The sequence below is a fragment of the Balaenoptera borealis genome (genome assembly GCF_965194805.1).
Source record: "Balaenoptera borealis genome assembly, chromosome: 20".
Classification (NCBI taxonomy): domain Eukaryota; kingdom Metazoa; phylum Chordata; class Mammalia; order Artiodactyla; family Balaenopteridae; genus Balaenoptera; species Balaenoptera borealis.
Window position 1 is genome coordinate 96,580 of NC_138879.1, and position 18,845 is coordinate 115,424.

Consider the following 18,845-nt stretch of genomic DNA (forward strand, 5'->3'; position numbering starts at 1 on the left):
TATTGTTGTGTAAGAATGTGAAAGTTTAACAATTCCTATTTTTTCCTTCATTTTTGTTAATTATAAAAAATTATGCTTGAAAAAACCCTCAATCAGAAAGTCAACAATTAAAAATAATTGTGATATTTTCATTATGCTCATTAGAGGAGAACATTAAGGGAGGCTGGTATATCAGAAGAATAAATCTGCTCCAAATATGTCAAGTTTTGACAACTTGTTTATCAATTTCACTAGGTTTTTAAAGTTGACATGAAGTTCGTGCTGTTTATTCTTTTACTTTTTTCCTGTACAAGCATTCCTGCCACCTTAAGGGATTTATTTGCATTGGCAGGATTAATGTAAACATCGTTTTCTATTTGATATTGTATTTTGTTGTTGTTGTTGTTTCTTAGGTTAAAACCTCAACTTGCTTCACCATCAATTCATTTATTTAAATAATATATTTGATATGCTTTCTCTCCCCCTCCCGCCCATCTCTGTAACAGGCCTCCCATCCTTACTCCTGATGAACACACTGATTTCTTCAAACCACTGTTGTCTTTGTCGCTCTCACAGCAGACCTACCTTCCTCCCAGTGAGCAGACGCGTGGCTTACTATGCAGGACGAAGATAAGCCTTCTTCTTGGTGTTCCATTGTCTGGGTCCTGAACCAGCTGTCTGTTAAAATGGTTTCACTTAAAGTAGTCAATGCTGTTTATATGCTTCTGTGATCTCCCAACTGACCCCGCCTCAACAAGCTTCACTCACACCCCACAGAGGCACATATTAAATTGGGAAAACAAGCAGAAACTTCTCCCTAAGCTGGTTAGAGGACCCCTTTCCTTTTAGGCTCGAAGTCTGTGTTTGCTGAACTGTGAACCAGTCTTGACGTGTATACTAAATGTACATGGTAGAGATTTGATGTGTGTGAAAGCTGGAGGGAGAACTTGTTGACATTTTTTTTTTTAATTTTATTTATTTATTTATTTATTTTTGGCTGTGTTGGGTCTTCGTTTCTGTGCGAGGGCTTTCTCCAGTTGCGGCGAGCGGGGACCACTCTTCATCGCGGTGCGCGGGCCTCTCACTATCGCGGCCTTTCTTGTTGCGGAGCACAGACTCCAGATGCGCAGACTCAGTAGTTGTGGCTCACGGGCCCAGTTGCTCCGCGGCATGTGGGATCCTCCCAGACCAGGGCTCGAACCCGTGTCCCCTGCATTGGCAGGCAGATTCTCAACCACTGCGCCACCAGGGAAGCCCGGGTGTGTGTGTTTTAACAAGCGTTTTCAGTAACAAAAACTCCTTAGGCGAGGTTGGAGGTGGAGCTGCCTTTGACAGAGTTTCACTGTATAGCTAACTCTATTACACTGAGGTTCTAGATTATTACTCTATTTTCCAGGATTTTAGTTCTACTCCTTAGGAGAGAGAAAAGACTCTCTGTTTCACTTGTTTTTATTTCAGAAGTCACAGAAGCAGCAAGCACTTCTTTGTCTGTGTTTATGTGCTGAAAAGTATTGTTCTGCTGAGGCCCCAAGGAAAGGGACAGAAGAAACTTCATGCTTCCTCCATACCCAGAGTTTAACTATTTCTGAGCAAATCCAAACTCATGCTTTCACTTTTCTATGATTGATGTAGAGAAAGATTCTCCATTTTGACTCCGCTGCCAGAAGCGAAGTGGCAGGTTGACATTTGGTAGAGATGTATTACGGAGGCCCTGGGCCTTCAACGAATGATGTTCAGTCACCAAAGACAAAAACATGGAATACCTGGGAGACCATGGATCATCTACTGTCTGGGGGGGTCGTCAACATATTTTCACTGCAGCATATCTTTAACTGAGTATCATCACAGGCCCACTGATTTCAGTGGAACCAGCAGCCTCAGTAAAAAATAATATTGGTATTATCTAGAAAGACTCAAAATGAGGTCTGATGTAATTGATACTCCTTTCTCCTCCCAAAACCAATTTTTTTTTAAACAGGAAGGAAAACCCCATTAATACCTGTGAATTTTATTTACCAAGTTACTTGTATTAGTTTAGCACGACAGAAAACTAAAGTTGAACCAGAGGTTTTCAGGGGTATTAAGAGAACATAGAAAACATGTAGTGATAATAGGATTTCGCAGAAATGCATGATAGAATTTTTTAGCACCATGTATGAGATCTAATCAGTTATTTACAGTGTTTCTTTGATTTTTTAAAGCAGTGATTGCAGTAAATAAAGCAGGCAGATGTAAGTTTTGGTTTTTCAAACATTTTCAATTTACTTAATGCATTTTCTTGAGTAAAGCAACTTCTTGGGTATTTAAAAGGTCTTTTAAGATTGCAGGAATGCATCATCAGTGCATGCTAAAACTAATGGGTGAAAATTTAAGTCATAATATGATGTTAACATAATCTAGATGATTTCCCCAGAAGATAGTTATGAATTACTTAAAGTGAAGTAGTAACTTTACAGTACACAAATCTGGCTGTGCTCTCTGATGGGTGGCAGGCACCCCCTTAACCAAATGGTCAGAGTTTACTGGCATTAGTGGAACGAGTTGACAGTGTGATGTGATACAGGGAGAAGAACTCAGCAGCATGTCTGTGGTATTCCGGCCCTGAATTACAGAACTTTAGTCTAAGCCTGAGGAAACATTAGACAAACCCAAATTGAGGATGTTCTACAAAATGGCCTGTGTTCTTCAAAAATGTCAGTGTCATGAAATACAAAGACTCAGGAATATTCCTTTTTAAAGGAGATATGACAACTGAATGCTGTGATTGGTATTGGTTTTGTTGTTTGCTATAAAGGACATTATTGGGTATTTGGTGAATCTCAGGTGTTGATTAGATTATTGTATTGTATCAATGTTAATTTTCTGATTCAGATAAGTGTGCTATGGTTATGTAAGAGAATTCCTTGTTTTAAGGAAATACATTCTGAAGTATTTAGGGCATGTCTGCAGTTAACTAATAAATGGTTCAGGAAAAGAAAATAGAGAAAGAAAGAAGAATAAAGCCAATTTACTAAAATGTAAACACTTGAGGCATCTGGGTAAAGAGTATCTTGGGGACTTCCCTGGTGGCGCAGTGGTTGAGAATCTGCCTGCTAATGCAGGGGACACGGGTTCGAGCCCTGATCTGGGAAGATCCCACATGCTGCGGAGCAACTAGGCCCGTGAGCCACAACTACTGAGCCTGCGCGTCTGGAGCCTGTGCTCTGCAACAAGAGAGGCCATGATAGTGAGAGGCCCGCACACTGCAATGAAGAGTGGCCCCCGCTTGCCACAACTAGAGAAAGCCCTCGCACAGAAACAAAGACCCAACATAGCCAAAAACTAATTAATTAATTAATTTTTTTAAAAAAGTAACAAATATTCAAATACAATTGGTGTCTTTAAAAAAAAAAGAGTATCTTGGAATTCTTTATATATCCTTACAACTTTTCTATACATCTAAAATTATGGCAAAATAAAACATTAAAAAATATAGGGTTATAACAGGCTAACCATAAAAAATGCTTTTGATGGGCCAATGGTAGAGAAATGTTTTCTCCTTATACAGGTTTTTCATTTTTTAATTTGTTGCAATTTTTGTTTTGTAATGGAGTTAGGTAACAAAGCCAGAGCCTGCTCTGAGGGTCTGCACACATAGTGTCATAAGCTGTCCTCCATCATTTACAGTTCTAAAAGTCTCAGGTTCATAAACAAGCACATTCCAGATAACTATAAGTTAGTTACTGCAGTTTTTGTGTGTCCTAAAAAAAGGATGGTCTCTGGTTAATTTAAGTAGTTTCGTCACCAAGAAATTGGGAGTTATCTGAATGTGTGAAAGTAATTTTATTAACAGTCTGAAGCTGTGTTACATTAGTATTACGCAGTACTACATTGTTAAGTGAGTTAAAATGTATCCCCATGCAGAGCACTGCTCTACCCATAGCTGTGAGCTTTTCTTTGGCCCAGGTATCAGCATGTAGATCTTCCAGTAAGCAGAGGTCTCAAGGAAACTTCCGGTGACCTTAAGTAACATGTTTGTACACATATTACTAAAAACAGACAAAAAACATCTTGGCTGGGGAGGTGGTTTGGGACTCCAAATATTAAGAGTCAGATATAATTCTTCTTAGTTGAGGGAGATAACTATGGCTTAACTCCCCGCCCAACCCTGCCCTTCCCCCAGCATATGCGGGCGAGTATTACTGTTTGGGTGGTTATACACCCCCGAGAGCACATGTTTTCAACCTGTAGGCAGGAAGGATTTCCCGACTGATGGATCATCTCAAGACAGTGAGTGGACTCATTAACCATACCCTCACTTGTTTTCTACTACTTACCTCTAGAATATTACATGTTGGAGTTGGAAGTAGTAAAATGAGGCGACAAATACGAATCATTTAAAAATAAAATCCATGTGCTTTTCTATATTTTAAATCACTAGTATCTCAGTCTGCTAAGCCTTCTGGGTTTTTCCTTCCCCATTGGTTAGATTTATTTTTATTCTGAATTGAAGAGAGAATTGCGGTTGTCTTGACGGCAGAAGCCCATCTCATACAAGGATCCAAAGATGTGCGTTATAATAAGGTGGTTGATGGGACAAAGAGGAACATATCCCCTTCCACTCAATTTGGGTTGATCCTTAACAACTGTCTTAAAACAATCAGCCCAGTGAGGCCTTTGGCTCTGAAAGCCAGTTGGCCTTGCAGCAGTGGTGAATGGTCAAGAACTCGATTGTGGTAGTTTGTCCTCTGCTACTTGGTTACATTCTTAGCTCAAATTGTGCCTTTGTTTACAGGCCATAGTATATTGAAGGCCAAGACAAGAACCCAGAAATGTGCCAAGTCTTGCTCACACACGAAATCATGTGCAGGTAAGAAATACCTTGTTCTTTCCCTTTAATTAGCAAAGAGAGAAGAAGAATTTGTATCTCAAATCTAGGTGAATTCAGGTCTATTTTTGGGTATATGTTTATCTTCTGTTAGACAGTCTAAAAACTGTTAGGTGTGAGTATTTGGTAGTCAAGTGTCAGGCATCACAGTGGTTCTCAATTATTTATTAGACTTCATCCTAAAAGACGTGTTTCCATTTTGATATCACATTGTTAACGGGTGCGAAGCAGTGCTGTCCCCTTTTTCCTTTCAATCGAGTAAAATACAATATAACCCTTTTACTGTTAGTATATGTGCTCAACTGCATTGCTGGTAAAATAAGGGTTCTATTGATGTCAGCAGAAACCTCTGTTTGGATAAGACGTGAAAGTTACAGTTCCCCTTTTTAATTCTTCCACTTAAAAATGTGACCATCCGTACATAGGCATCATTCCTCCCCACACCAACTCTGCATCTGATCTCTTAATCTTAGTTACCTTTTACATAACTATGACAATGTAGCTAACATTTCTTAAATGTAGCAAGCTTTTGGAAGGATGGCAAAGATGAGTCACTGAAAGGTATAAACATTCATGTTGTCCACAAATGAGTATCTTTATTTTTGTCTGAACTGTCCCTAACTAAGGCCCTGATGCTACTCCTAACTCAGGCCCTGCCTAGTCCTAACTAAGGCCCTGACACTGTCTCTAAGCCTGGAAGCTATCCCTAATATAGGCCCTGCTGCCGGCAATAACTAAATTCCTGACACTATCCTGAGCTAATATCCTGACCCATCTCTAACCAAGATCCTGATATTGTCCCTAAGTAAGCCCTGACGCTGTCCCTAACAGGCCCTGAAGCTATCCCTAACTGAGGCCCTGACACTGTGCCTAACTCAGGCCCTGATAATGTCTTTAACTAAGACCCTAATGCTGATCCTATGAAAGCCCTGATGCTGCTCCTAAGTCATGCCCTGATACTGTCCCTAACTAAGGCCCTGAAGCTGTCACTAACAAAAGACCTGCTGCCATCATAACTAAAGTCCTGACACTATCCTGGGCGTATATCCTGACCCATCTCTTACCAAGGTCCTGACACTGTCCCTAAGTAAGCCCTCACGCTGTCCCTAGGTACAGCCCTGAGGAGGTTCCTAATAGAGGTCCTGACTCTGTACCTAACACAGGCCCTTAAGCTGTCCCTAACTGAGGCCCTGATAATGTCTTTAACTAAGACCCTGATGCTGATCCTAAAAAAGGCCCTGATGCTGCTCCTATGACATGCCCTGACACTGTCCCTAACGAAGGCCTTGATGCTAGTTTTAACTCAGGCCCTGACACTCGGCTTCACTCAGGTTCTGACATGGTCCCTAACCCAGGCTCTGACGAAGTCCCTAAATCAGGCCCTGTTGCTCTCCCTAAGTCAGGCTCTGACACTGTCCCTACATCAGCCCTGTCGCTGGTCCTAATTAAGGCCCTGATGCTCTCAATAACTAAGGTCTTGACACTATCCCTAGCTCATTTCCTGACACTATCCCTAGCCCTTAACCTGATGCTGTCCCTAGCTAATGTCCTGCTTCTTATCCTAACTAAAGCCCTGATGCTGTCCCTAAATATGGCCCTTATGCTAGTCCTAACTCAGGCCCTGACACTGTCCCTAACTAAAGCCTTGATGCTAGTCCTAACTCAGGCCCTGACACTAGTCCTAACTCATGCCCTGACGCTGTCCCTATAAGGTCCTGAGACTGTCCCTAACATAGGCCCTGCTGTTGTCACAAAGTCCCGACGCTATCGTTAGCTAATGTCCTGATGCATCTTTTACCAAGGTCCTGACACTGTCCCTAATAAAGTCCTGATGCCGTCCCAAAGTGAGGCCCTGATGCTGTACCTAACACAGGCTCTGAAGCTGTCCCTAACTGAGGCCCTGACGCTCTGCCTAAGTCAGGCCCTGATAATGTCTTTAACTAAGACCCTGATGCTGATCCTAGCTAAGGCCCTGACGCTAGGCCTCACTGAGGCCCTGACATTGTCCCTAACTCAGGTCCTGACTCTGTCTCTAACTAAGGCCCTGAGGCTGTCCCTAACACAGGCCCTGAGGCTGTCCCTAACTCAGGCTCTGACTCTGTCCCTACCTCAAGCCCTGATGCTGGTCCTAACTCAGGCCCTGATGCTCTCAATAACTAACATCTTGACACTATTCCTAGCTCACTTCCTGACACTATCCCTAGCTCTTTCCCAGACTCTGTCCCTAGCTAATGTCATGACTCTGATCCTAACAAAAGCCCTGATGCTTTCCCTAACAAAGGCCCTGAAGCTACTCCTAACTCAGGCCCTGCCTGTCCCTACCTAAGGCCTTAATGCTAGTCCTAACGCAAACCCTGATGCTAGGCCTAACTCAGGCTCTGATACTGGTCCTAACTAAGGCCCTGAAGCTGTCCCTAACATTGGCCCTGATGCTGTCAATAACTAAAGTCCTGACACTATCCTTACCTAATATCCTGATGCATCTCTTACCAAGGTCCTGACACTGTCCCTATGTAAGCCCTGACACTGTCCCTAACTGAGGCTTTGAAGCTGTCCATGACTCAGGCCCTGACAGTCCCTAACTCAGGCCCTGACCCTGTCCCTAACTCAGGCCCTGACAATGTCTTTAATTAAGACCCTGCTGCTGTCCCTAACTAAGGCCCTGACGCTAGTCCTAACTAGGCCCTGACATTGTCCCTAAGTAAGGCCCCGACGCTGTGCTTTAAGCCCTGTTGATGTTCTGAACTAAGGTCCTGACACTGTCCCTAAGTAAGGCCCTGAAGCTGGTCCTAACATAGGCCCTGGTGCCTTCAATAACTAAGGTCCTGACACTATCCTTAGCTAATGTCTGACACATCTCTTACCAATGTCCTGTCAATGTCCCTACGTAAGCCCTCACACTGTGCCTAACTCAGACCCTGACAATGTCTTTAACTAAGACCCTGACACTGGTCCTAACTAAGGCCCTGAAGCTGTTTCTAACATAGGCCCTGGTACCATCAGTAACTAAGGTCCTGACACTATCCTTAGCTAATGTCGGGACGCATCTCTTACCAAAGTCCTGTCACTGTTCCTAAGTAAACCCTCACACTGTGCCTAACTCAGGACCTGACAATGTCTTTAACTAAGACCCTGATGCTGTCCCTAACAGAGGCCATGATGCTGTCCCTAACTCAGGCAATGATGCTGTCCCTAACTCAGGCCCTGATGTTGTCCCTGACTCAAGCCCTGATGTTGTCCCTAACTCAAGCCCTGACACTGGTCCTAACTAAGGCCCTGAAGCTGTCCCTAACATAGGCCCTGATGCCGTCAATAACTAAAGTCCTGACACTACCCTTAGGTAATGTCATGAGGCAACTCTCACCAAAGTCCGAACACTGTCCCTAAGTAAGCCCTGAGGCCATCGCTAACTCAGGCCCTGAGGCTGTCCCTAACTCAAGCACTGACCCTGTCCCTAATGGAGGCCCTGATGCTGTGCTTAACTCAGGTCCTGGCAATGTCTTTAACTAAGACCCTGATGCTGATCCTAACTACGGTCCTGATGCTGGTCCTACGTCATGCCCTGACACTCTCCCTAACTAAGGCTCTGACACTGTCCATAATATCTTGGTCTGTCCCTCCCTAATTCCCTGAGGCTTTCCATAACTAAAGACCTGACACTGTTTCTAACAAACTGCCTGACTCTGTACCTAACTGATACTGAATAAGCAGCCTCTCTGCACCGGTTTTGAACCGAATCTCAAGAACAGTGTTTTGGAAGAAATAGAAAAGATTAGTTTGATCACTCTGCCAGCCAATGGAGGACATAGCAGGCTTGTGCCCTCAACAACTGTGAGTCCCAGTGCAGGAGGATTTGGTGAGGTGTTTTATAGCAATGGTTCAAGGGTGTGGTTGCTGATAAGGATCAGGGTGTATACAGGGCCTGCACTCCTTTAATCTGGCCTCAGAAAGTCTCTTGATGAGCTTCTCTGGAATGAAGAATGCTAACATCTTCCATTTGTTGGGGGGTTTTAGTTCCTTAAGGAGCTCAAAAATATTGTTATGTGTATCCCTTGAGGCAGAACCAGGACCCTGCCTCAAGGCTGCACTATTGTTTCTTGACTGTTCCTCCCTGTCTTTGCATCCCCTCCCTTCCCTGATTAGCAACTGTTCGAATCTGCCCTTTGGAACTCAGGGAAGGTCCTGGAGTGTCTAGTCTATTCCCTACAAACAACTTCGGAGGCACGCAGAAAGGCTTCTGTGCCCAGGAGACCCACAAAGTCCCGCTCAGTTTAACTCCTCCTCGGTTTTAAGGGGACTCAGTTTTAATCCCCACTTCAGTTTTATCTTTCCCCACATCTTTCAGGCAACGGGGCAACAACTGCTCTGGCTACTTCCTGCTGAAATTGGGGGCAGGGGGTCGTCCTGCCTAAATCTGGGGGAATGGATACCAAATTACAAATATTTGAGTTCCAAGTCCTGGATCTGAGACTCGTATGATTAAGATCTCAATCCCTTGGTCTGCCATTTTGGTGCAACCAACCCAGTTAAAATAGGAGGGGTAACAACTGAAACTTTAATAGTAAAAGTAGATCTCATTTCCTTAGGAATTCAGGAGAATAAGTCTGAAACCCAGTCTGGAACTGGCACTTCGGAGAGACTTTGTAGCCAGTTGTCTAATTTTACCTAAGTAGGTTTTAACTTCTGATGTAGTATTAACATATCCATAACAGGAGCTATTGACCACTACACATATGTCTCATCTTTCTATTAGTATCTGATCTAACGTCATTGTTTAAAATTTAATAGTTAAGAGAGGAGTCCTTGAAAACGTACAGTTGCAGCTACCAGCAGACATTGTTTTGAGAATGGCTAGTGGCATTTCGAGTCTGACATAGCTCAGAAATTCAAGTTCAGCAATACAGGAATGTGGGGACTTCCCTGGCAGTCCAGTGGTTAAGACTTTGTCTTCCAATGCAGAGGATGCCAGTTTGATCCCTGGGCAGGGAGCTAAGATCCCACATGCCTCGTGGCCTAAAAACCAAAACATGAAACAGAAACAATATCGTAACAAATTCAATAAAGACTTAAAAAATGGTCCACATCAAAAAAAAAATCTTAAAAAACAAAAAAACAACACAGGAATGCATCTAAAATCACATCTACAATGGTCACTTAGCTTTACCTTGGATGTCTGAAGCATAGTTACTCCTTTTTGACTGTCAAATGCATTCCCCTCCTCGATGCCAAAGCAGATGTACAATGCATGTCCGAAAGGCTACAAAACAGCCCACTTTGGTCAATAAAATTTAAGTTAAACCATGTATAAGCCAGAGTGACTTCCTCACACCTCAATACGTGAAGTTTTTTTCCCTTTTGATTACAAGTCTTTCAATAGAGAGCATTCATGATCAAAATATCAATCCCTCAATGCCAGAGTGATTCAGCTGTTTGGCACAGGTGTAGATCATGTCCTTCAGTGCTAGGCCTCCTTTATATTTGCCTAGTTAATCCACATTGGGGGAATACTGATCAGGTATCATGAACATGCTCAGAGGTAATGTTAATGAGAAAATGCTTTATATAGGCCATACATTTTATTATTCATACCCAATTGTCACACAAGCATTGTACATGTGCTTTTAGCAGTAGACCTAAAGCAAACAGTGATACATCATGAGTAATTACATTCTGATAACTTCACTAGGTAATTTTCCTTTTCTCCTAAACATCAGGGCAAAAGTAAAGCCAACACAGTAACTTTCATAAATACAGACTTCAATACAGAGGTGTCATTTACCCAACTGCTCAAAGTCCTAAGTAGCTTGAGGGGAAGGACTTCCCTGTGACTGGAAAACACAGGTCAAAGCCAGTAACAAAAAAACAAAAACACTGTAACTATATTCACCAGTTCACCCAGTAACCAATCCTTTTGTTAACTTTTTATGAAGCCATCAGATTCTCCATTAAGATTTTTCATTTCTTACCCAGTTTGGCATTATGATACGAAATTTATCAGAGACCTGTGTTTGCCAAAAGGTCCTTCACATAAATCTTCTTGAAGATGGAGCACTTTTGCAAAGTGTTAGAGCACAACAATAACTATCTATAAATCACATAAAGACTTAAAAGGTCACTGTTAAACATTTGATCACAATGTAAATGACAAAAGAAACAATTATTGCTGTTACATGAAACATTTAAAAATAACTAGAATTATGACTGATAACATTTTACCAGGACATACTAGATTTTTAGGAATTCCATGTAATTTAACATTCTAATCAAACATTTCTCTCTGAGATGGCTCAGAGGCCTTCTAAAGCATCTCAAAGTTAGCTGGAGATCAAAAGAACTGTTAGAATTGACCAAACAACACCTATTCACTTAACCAAAGTAAGGAGATTTCAAACAAAAATACAGATCACAGACACAGGCAAAGGAACTCACAAGCTGTTATCAAAAGCAGCTTCCAAGAAGACTTTGGAGGGAGAAACCAAATCCAGTCTTGCCCTAACCCACTTCCAACAAAATCCATTTACCCAACTAAATTTAATCCAATCTTAGAAAATCCTGATCATGCACAACTTGTTTCCTCAGTGTTCCCTTTTCACAAATTTTCATCACCTTCTGTATCCATCTTATTTTGCCCCTTATTTTCTTCCACATTCAGAAACAACCAGCTCTAGTACAAAGTGACTTTCTTTTCTCTTTGTACTATCAGCCTGTTACCTAGCTGCTCACTTCATTACGTAGCTTCATAAACGCTTGAACATATGGAACTTCTTTTGTCTTTCTCTTCCTGTGACAAAATAACTCTACCTGAAGGATAGTATAGTCATTTAGGCTATACCATTCAAAGACCATCTTTCCTCATTTTCAAGAATGTATCCATACGTTGGCCAGACAAAATTACAATAGAATTTCATTCTTTTCTTAGTCTTAGGTTTACAACTACAGGTTGACCAGTCTGCCAGGATTTTGCCCATTGGCTATCAGATGGAGTTGAAGAAGAAGCACTTCCTATGTTTGAACCATAGAACACTCATACACGGACTAAGAAAACAAAATCCTCACCACTAATGGAAGCCTCAAACCAAAGGAACCAAAAATCAAACAGAAACCAAAAACCAAACAGCACAAGACTCAAATCAGCTTCCAAGTCTCAACTTAGCCTGTGACCTCTGTCCAAGTGGTGCACCTTCCAAATGAGATTTCCTGGAATGAAAAGTCATCCAAATGGGAACCAAAGTTCCCCCAAATGTACAGGGCTACAAGGACCTCAGAGTGCATGCCAGGGGAGTTACCACATGCTGGCTGAGGTATCGCAACACCCCAAATGCTACTTTTCTGCTTCCCCAAAATAATCCCTTGGAGTAGGACATTCGGGGCAGTCCAGTCAAGAGGAAGAGAGGCACATCCTCAAGGCAAAGACGGCCTTGGCAGTTGCTAGGGTGGTCCCTCTTCCGCCATCTACTCCTGCCCCAGAGTTCCAACTGCTGGGATGGCAGATGGGGTATGACTGAGGCTCGGCCTTTCCAGGCAAGGGTCCCAGGCAGTCTGGCCTCTAAAGGAATTCTCCAACCCTACACTCTCTCAAAACAGGCTGGCATGGAGAAAATCATAGAGTGTCCAATCAAGTCAGGGGACCCACAGGGGCCATCCCCAAGTCAGCCCCATACTGGGTACTAAATTTGATGCCAAAAACTTGACTTCTGTGCACCAGTGCCGAATAGAATCTCAGAGACAGAGGTTTGGAAGAAGTAGAAAAGAATAGCTTTACTGCTTTGCCAGCCAAAGGGGGACACAGAAAACTCGTGCCCTCAAAAACTGTGTGTCCCAATGCAGGAGGATGTGGTGAGGAGTTTTATGGCAATGGTTTAAGGACACAGTTGCTCCTAAGGATTAGTGTGTGTACAGGGCCTTAACTCTCTTTAATCTGGCCTCAGATGGTCTCTTGATGAGCTTCTCTGGAATGAAGAATGCTAAAATCTTCTATTTTGTGGGGGTTTTAGTTTGGTAAAGAGCCCAAAGATACTCTTACGTACATCCCTTTAAGGCCCTGTCCTTAACAAAGGCCCTCAACTTATCTTTAACTGAGGCCCTGACACTCTCCCTAACTAAAGACTGAGGCTGTCTCTAACTAAGGCCCTGAGTCTGTCTTTAACTAATGGCCTCACTCTTTCCCTAACTAAGGCCCTGACACACTCCCTGACACGGCCCCTAATAACATGAGCTGTCCCTTATTAACGCCCTGATGCGGCCCATAACTGATGTACTAAAGATGGCACTAAGGTCCTGACCATGTCACTAATGACCCAAAATGTCTCTTACTAAGGCCCTCAAGTGACCTCTAACTGAGGCCCTAAAGATGTCCATAACTAAGTCCCTGACACTATCTCTAACTAAGACCCTCAAGTTATCTTTAACTGAGGCCATGACAATGTCCCTAACAAAGGACTTGATGCTGTCTCTAACTAAGGCCCTGAGTCTGTCTTTACCTAATGGCCTCACTCTTTCCCTAACTACGCCCTGACGCTGCCCCTAACCAAGGCCCTGATGGTGTGCCTAATTGCCTGAGCTGTCTTTCACTAATACCCTGACCCTGTCCATAACTAACACCCTGATGATGTCCCTAACGAACAGCCTGAAGTGTCTCTTACTAAGGTCCTCAGGTTTTCTCTGAGGCCCTGACACTCTCCCTAATTAAGGCCTTGACACTGTCTTTAAGTAATGGCCTGATGCAGTTCCTACCTGAGATGCTGATGCTCTCACTAAGACCCTGAAGTCTCTACCTGAGAAGCTGACACTGTCTGTAACTAATTTCCTGACTCTTTCCTTAACTAACATCCTAATTTTGCCCCTAAATAACACCCTGACACTGGTCCTAACTACGGCCCTGATGCTGAACCTATCTAAGGCCCTGACGATGTCCCTAATAGACTTGGATGTCCCTCACTGTGGTCCTGATCCTGTCCAATACTAAGGCCCTGAATATGTGCCTAAGTAAGTCTCTGACCCTGTCCTAAGGCCCTGACGCTCTTCCTAACTAAGGGCCTTGATGCTGTCTCTACAGAAGGCCCTGACACTGCCCCTAAATAACGGCCTGACACTGGTCCTAAGTATGGACCTGATCCTGTAAGGCCCTGAAGCTGTCCCTCATTAAGTCTCTGACACTGCCCTTAATAAGCCCACGACACTGTCCCTAGCTAACAGCCTAAGCTATAACTTACAAAGTCCCTAACGCTATCCCCAAGACCCTGACACCCTAACTTAGGCTTTGATGCTGTCCCTTAGTACCTAAGCAGTCACAAAATAACACCCTGATTCTATTACTAAGGCCCTGAATATATCCCTAAGAAAGTCTCTGAAGTGTCCCTAACTAACAGCCTGAAATGTCTCTTACTAAGGCCCCTAAGTTATCTCTGAGGTCCTGACAACACTGTCCCCAACTAAGGCCCTGTTGCTGGCCCTAACTAACGTCCTGATGCTGAACCTAAGGAGGCCCTGATGCTCTTCCTAACTAAGGCCTTGATGCCGATTCTACCTGAGGCCCTAAAACTGTCTGTAATTAATGACCTGACTCTTTCCCTAACTAACACCCTAATTTTGTCCCTCATTAATGCCCTGACACTGGTCAACACTACAGCCCCGATGCTGGCCCAATCTAAGGTCTTGACAATGTCCCTAATAGCCTTACATGTCCCTCACTGTTGGCCTGACCCTGTCCCTAACCAAGGCCCTGACCCTCTTCCTAACTAAGGCTGTGATGAGGTCTCTACCTGAGGCACTGACACTGTCTATAATAACGGCCGACTCTTTCCCCAACACCCCGATGCTGTCCCTAATAGCCTCATGTATCTCTCAATAACGCCCTAATCCTGTCCATAACTAAGGCCATGAATATGTCCCTAAGTATGTCTCTGACGCTGTCCTTAACTAAGGCCCTGATGCTCTCTCTACCTAAGGCACTGACACTATCTATAATAATGGCCTGACTCCTTCCCTAACTAACACCCTGATGCTATCCCTAATTGAGGCCCTGAAGATGTCCCTAATACCCTTAGGCGTTCCTCAGTATCACCCTGATTCTGTCCATAATTAAGGCCCTGAATAGGTCCCTAGGTAAGTCTCTGACGCTGTCCCTAATTAAGGCCCTGATGCTGCCTCTACCTCAGAACCTGACATTCTAATGTCCTGACTCTCCCTAACTAACATCTTGACGCTGCCCCTAAGTGAGGCCCTGACACTCTTCTTAACAAAGGACTTGCCGCTGTCCCTACCTAAAACCCTGACACTGTCTGTAACTAATGACCTGACTCCTTCCCTAACTAACACCCTAGTTTTGGCCCTGACTAACGCCCTGACACTGATTCTAATTATGACCATGATGCTGGCTCTAAGGCCCTGAATATATCCCTAAGTAACAGCCTGAATTTTGTCTAACTAAGGCTCTCACGTTATCTCTTAGGCCCTGACGCTGTCCCTTACAGTCTAAGCTGTCACTAAATAATGCCCTGATCCTATCCACAACTAAAGCCCTGAATATGTCCCTAAGTACATCTCTGATGATGTCCCTAACAGCCTGAACTCTCTTCAAGTTATCTCTGAGGCTCTGACACTGGCCCTTCCTAAGGCCTCACCCCGGGGTTGTCCCAGGCTGCTGGGCAGTTTTCTCTTGTCCGCATCTCTAGCCAGCTGCCTGCCATTGGCCACTCTAAGATTCTGTGATGCACTGGTCCCACGTGGGATGTGCCTGTGTAGGCTCACCTGCGGGAGGAGAGTCATGGCCACTCCGCCCTCCAGGAGACTGCAGCTCAGGGTAGGAATCTCTCAGCCAGTGTCTGGACACAGGGTTCTGTGTCCTTGTTTGTTGTAAATCCCTTGGAGTTACCTCTAACATTTTTTAAATGGATCTCCCCCTCAGCATATTTATGATTTAAATTATTTACCACATTAAAATTCAGGAATGACATTATTAGAATGAGCAGGAAGATATCGGATGCCCCCCCCCCACCATGATCTATTACTTGGAGGATTTAAAATTCTAATGAGAAAACACTCACTCTCCTCACCCTCTTGGGCGTCAGCACAAGGCGGGAATCAGCTGCATTCTTTATTTATCCCTCTGATTTTCCAGAACCTTTCCTTCAAGGAGAAATCTCTGGGCTCTGCGGGAACTGTGAGTGGTGACCATCAGGTAAATCTGAGACTGAAAAGCAAGGGGAAAAGAGATAGAGGAGGAGATGAGGATTGGTGATGGGGAGAAGCAGGATGCTGAGAGTCTGAGTTAGTCTCCAATGAACCTAAGGACCACCAGGAGCTGGCCCCACCGGCCTTGTCACCTGGTGTGGGGATTGGGGACAGCCAAACCACCATGGCCACTCTCAGAGAAATAAAGAAGGTGGGAGGGCACCCCTGAGAGCCAGACTGAAAACGGTCATGCTGTGAAATAATAAGATGCCCTTTTCAGAAAAGTGAAGATGGTTCTCTTGGTTCTCAAAGACTTGCAAATACTCTGTGTCCTTCTGGAGGCATGCTGAAGCCTTCAGCCTTTGAGGGCAGTAATGGGAGGGAATCTGGGCTCAAAACCGTCCAGCACTCACTCCTTGAGGGTGCTGAGGATGACCAGTGTCCACCCCTCGGGTGCTGTGGGGCCTGAGAGCCCCTGATCACCGAGGATGGGAGGGGCCGCACAGACACTCCACTGGACCACCGGGGGCTTGGCTGGTGGGCTACAGTCCTTTATCAGATACATGGTTTGCAAACATCTTGTGCCATTTTGGATGGTGGATTATCTTATTCCTTGCTCCTTTTATACACAACTGTTTTTCATTTTGAGGAAGTCCAATTCATCTATTTTGTCTTTTGTTGCTTGTGCTTTTGGTAGCAAATCTAAGAAATCATTACCAAATCGAAGCTCATGAAGATTTACTCTCATGTTTTCTTCTGTGAGTTTTATAATTTTGGTTCTTACATCTAGGCCTTTGGTCCATTTTGTGTTGATTTTGTATACGGGGTAGGGGGGAGGTAAGGGTCCAACTTTATTCTTCTGCATGTGGGTATCCAGTTGTTCCAGCACCTGTGCTAACTGTTTGGGAGAAAATACCTGCAAATGATGTGACCAAAAAGGGCCTAATTTCTAAAGTATACAAACAGCTCATACAACTCAAAAAAGAAAAAAAATCAAAAAATAAGCAGAAGGTCTAAATAGACATTTCTCCAAAGAAGACATACAGATGGCCAATAGGCACATGAAAAGATGCTCCACATCGCTAATTATTAGAGAATGCAAATCAAAACTACAGTGAGTTATCACCCCATAGTGGTCAGAATGGCCATCATTAAACTGTCTATAAATAAATGCTGGAGTGGGTGTGGAGAAAAGGAAACCCTCCTACACTGTTGGTGGGGATGTAAATTGATGCAGCCACTATGGAAAACAGTATGGAGGTTCCTCAAAAACTAAAACTAGAATTACCGTATGAACCAGCAATCCCACTCCTGGGCACACATCCAGACAAAACTATAATTTGAAACGATACACGCACCCCAGCATTCACAGCAGCACTATTCACAACAGCCAAGACATGGAAGCAACCTGAGTGTCCCTCAGCAGATGAATGGATATAGAAGATGTGGTACATATATACAATGGAATATTACTCAGCCATAAAACAGAATGAAATAATGCCATCTGCAGCTACATGGATGGACCTAGAGATTATCACACTAAGTGAAGTAAGTCATAGAGAGAACGACAAATACCATATGATATCACTTATATGTGGAATCTAAAATGAGACCCAAATGAACCTATATACAAAACAAAAACAGACAGATATAGAAAACAGACTTGTGATTGCCAAGGGGAAGACAGCGGGGAGGGATGGATTGGGAGTTTGGGATTAGTAGATGCAAACTATTATATATAGGGTGGATAAACAACAAGGTCTTACTGTACAGCACAGCGAACTATATTCAATACCCTGTAATAAACCATAATGCAAAAGAATATGAAAAACAGTATGTATATATGTATGTGTGTATGTGTGTGTGTGTGTATATATATCTGAATCACTTTGTTGTACAGCAGAAATTAACAACTTTGTAGGTCAACTATACTTCAATAAAATAAATTTTTTTAAAAATAAGGTTGAGATTATACCATCAATTAACTTAAAGGCACTTTTATAAAGTAGGCCTTATTTCTCTTGTCCTTTCATCCTGGGACAAATGTATAACAGATAGAAACTAACCTGGATTACTCCAGGCTGAACTCATATCACACAGAACCTTAATTGTTGAACAAACCATGAATACCAGTTACACCATGGGATGTCCTGATCCAATATGAAGTTTGTAAACCTTGTATCAAGCCTGCAGAATCCACTAAATTTGGAAATTCAAAGTGAAATGAAGCCACCTATCCCATGACTTCTCTAAAACTAGTTATACAACAATCAATTGGAAACCATATGCAATCAAATGAATGTAGACAGAAACAACTATACCCTTCCCTTTTTTTCATTTTAGATGAAGACGGTATTTAAGGTGATGTCTTGGGCCATTCCAAGGTGTTACTCAATTTCCTGGGTATCTCCCATGCACACAGGATGTACACATGTTAGTTAACTTGTTTGTGCAACTACATGAAGGTAGTTAATACCACAAAACTGGATACGTAAAATGAATTAAATGCTAAAGTCATGTTTTGTATTTGTAATGGCAATGAAAAAAAAAGCGTAGTGCTGATATTTGTTACAAAAACGAACATTAAAAACATCCTTAGTGAAAAAAGCCATACAGAAAAGGCCACCCAGATCCCATACTCATCTTGTCTGCTTTAAATCCATCAAGGTTGTCCAAATGAGGGGAAAACTCAGTAATGGTTCCAGAAAAAGAAAACTGGATCAGGATGGAAAAAGACATTTTCATACAGTTGGGAGAGCAGATGAAAGTTGAAGTGGGCCTGTGTATTAAATTATAATGTGGACATCATGATTTCATCATTTAGGGA

The 18,845-nt window shown here is 43.1% G+C and overlaps 1 long non-coding RNA gene across 2 annotated transcripts in view; it reads right to left on the reverse strand.

The window, feature by feature from the left end:
• Nucleotides 1-4,995: 4,995 nt before the first annotated feature.
• Nucleotides 4,996-18,845, reverse strand: part of LOC309617951 — a 35,852-nt gene continuing 22,002 nt past the window's right edge. The window contains exons 3-4 of one of the 2 annotated variants that reach the window (XR_014238213.1): nt 15,901-16,037; nt 4,996-9,859 (exon numbers count right to left, since the gene is read on the reverse strand). This is a non-coding gene — a long non-coding RNA (uncharacterized lncRNA). Of the gene's footprint in view, nt 9,860-15,891; nt 16,038-18,845 lie in introns of both variants that reach the window. The other variant, XR_014238214.1, reaches the window with a different exon arrangement.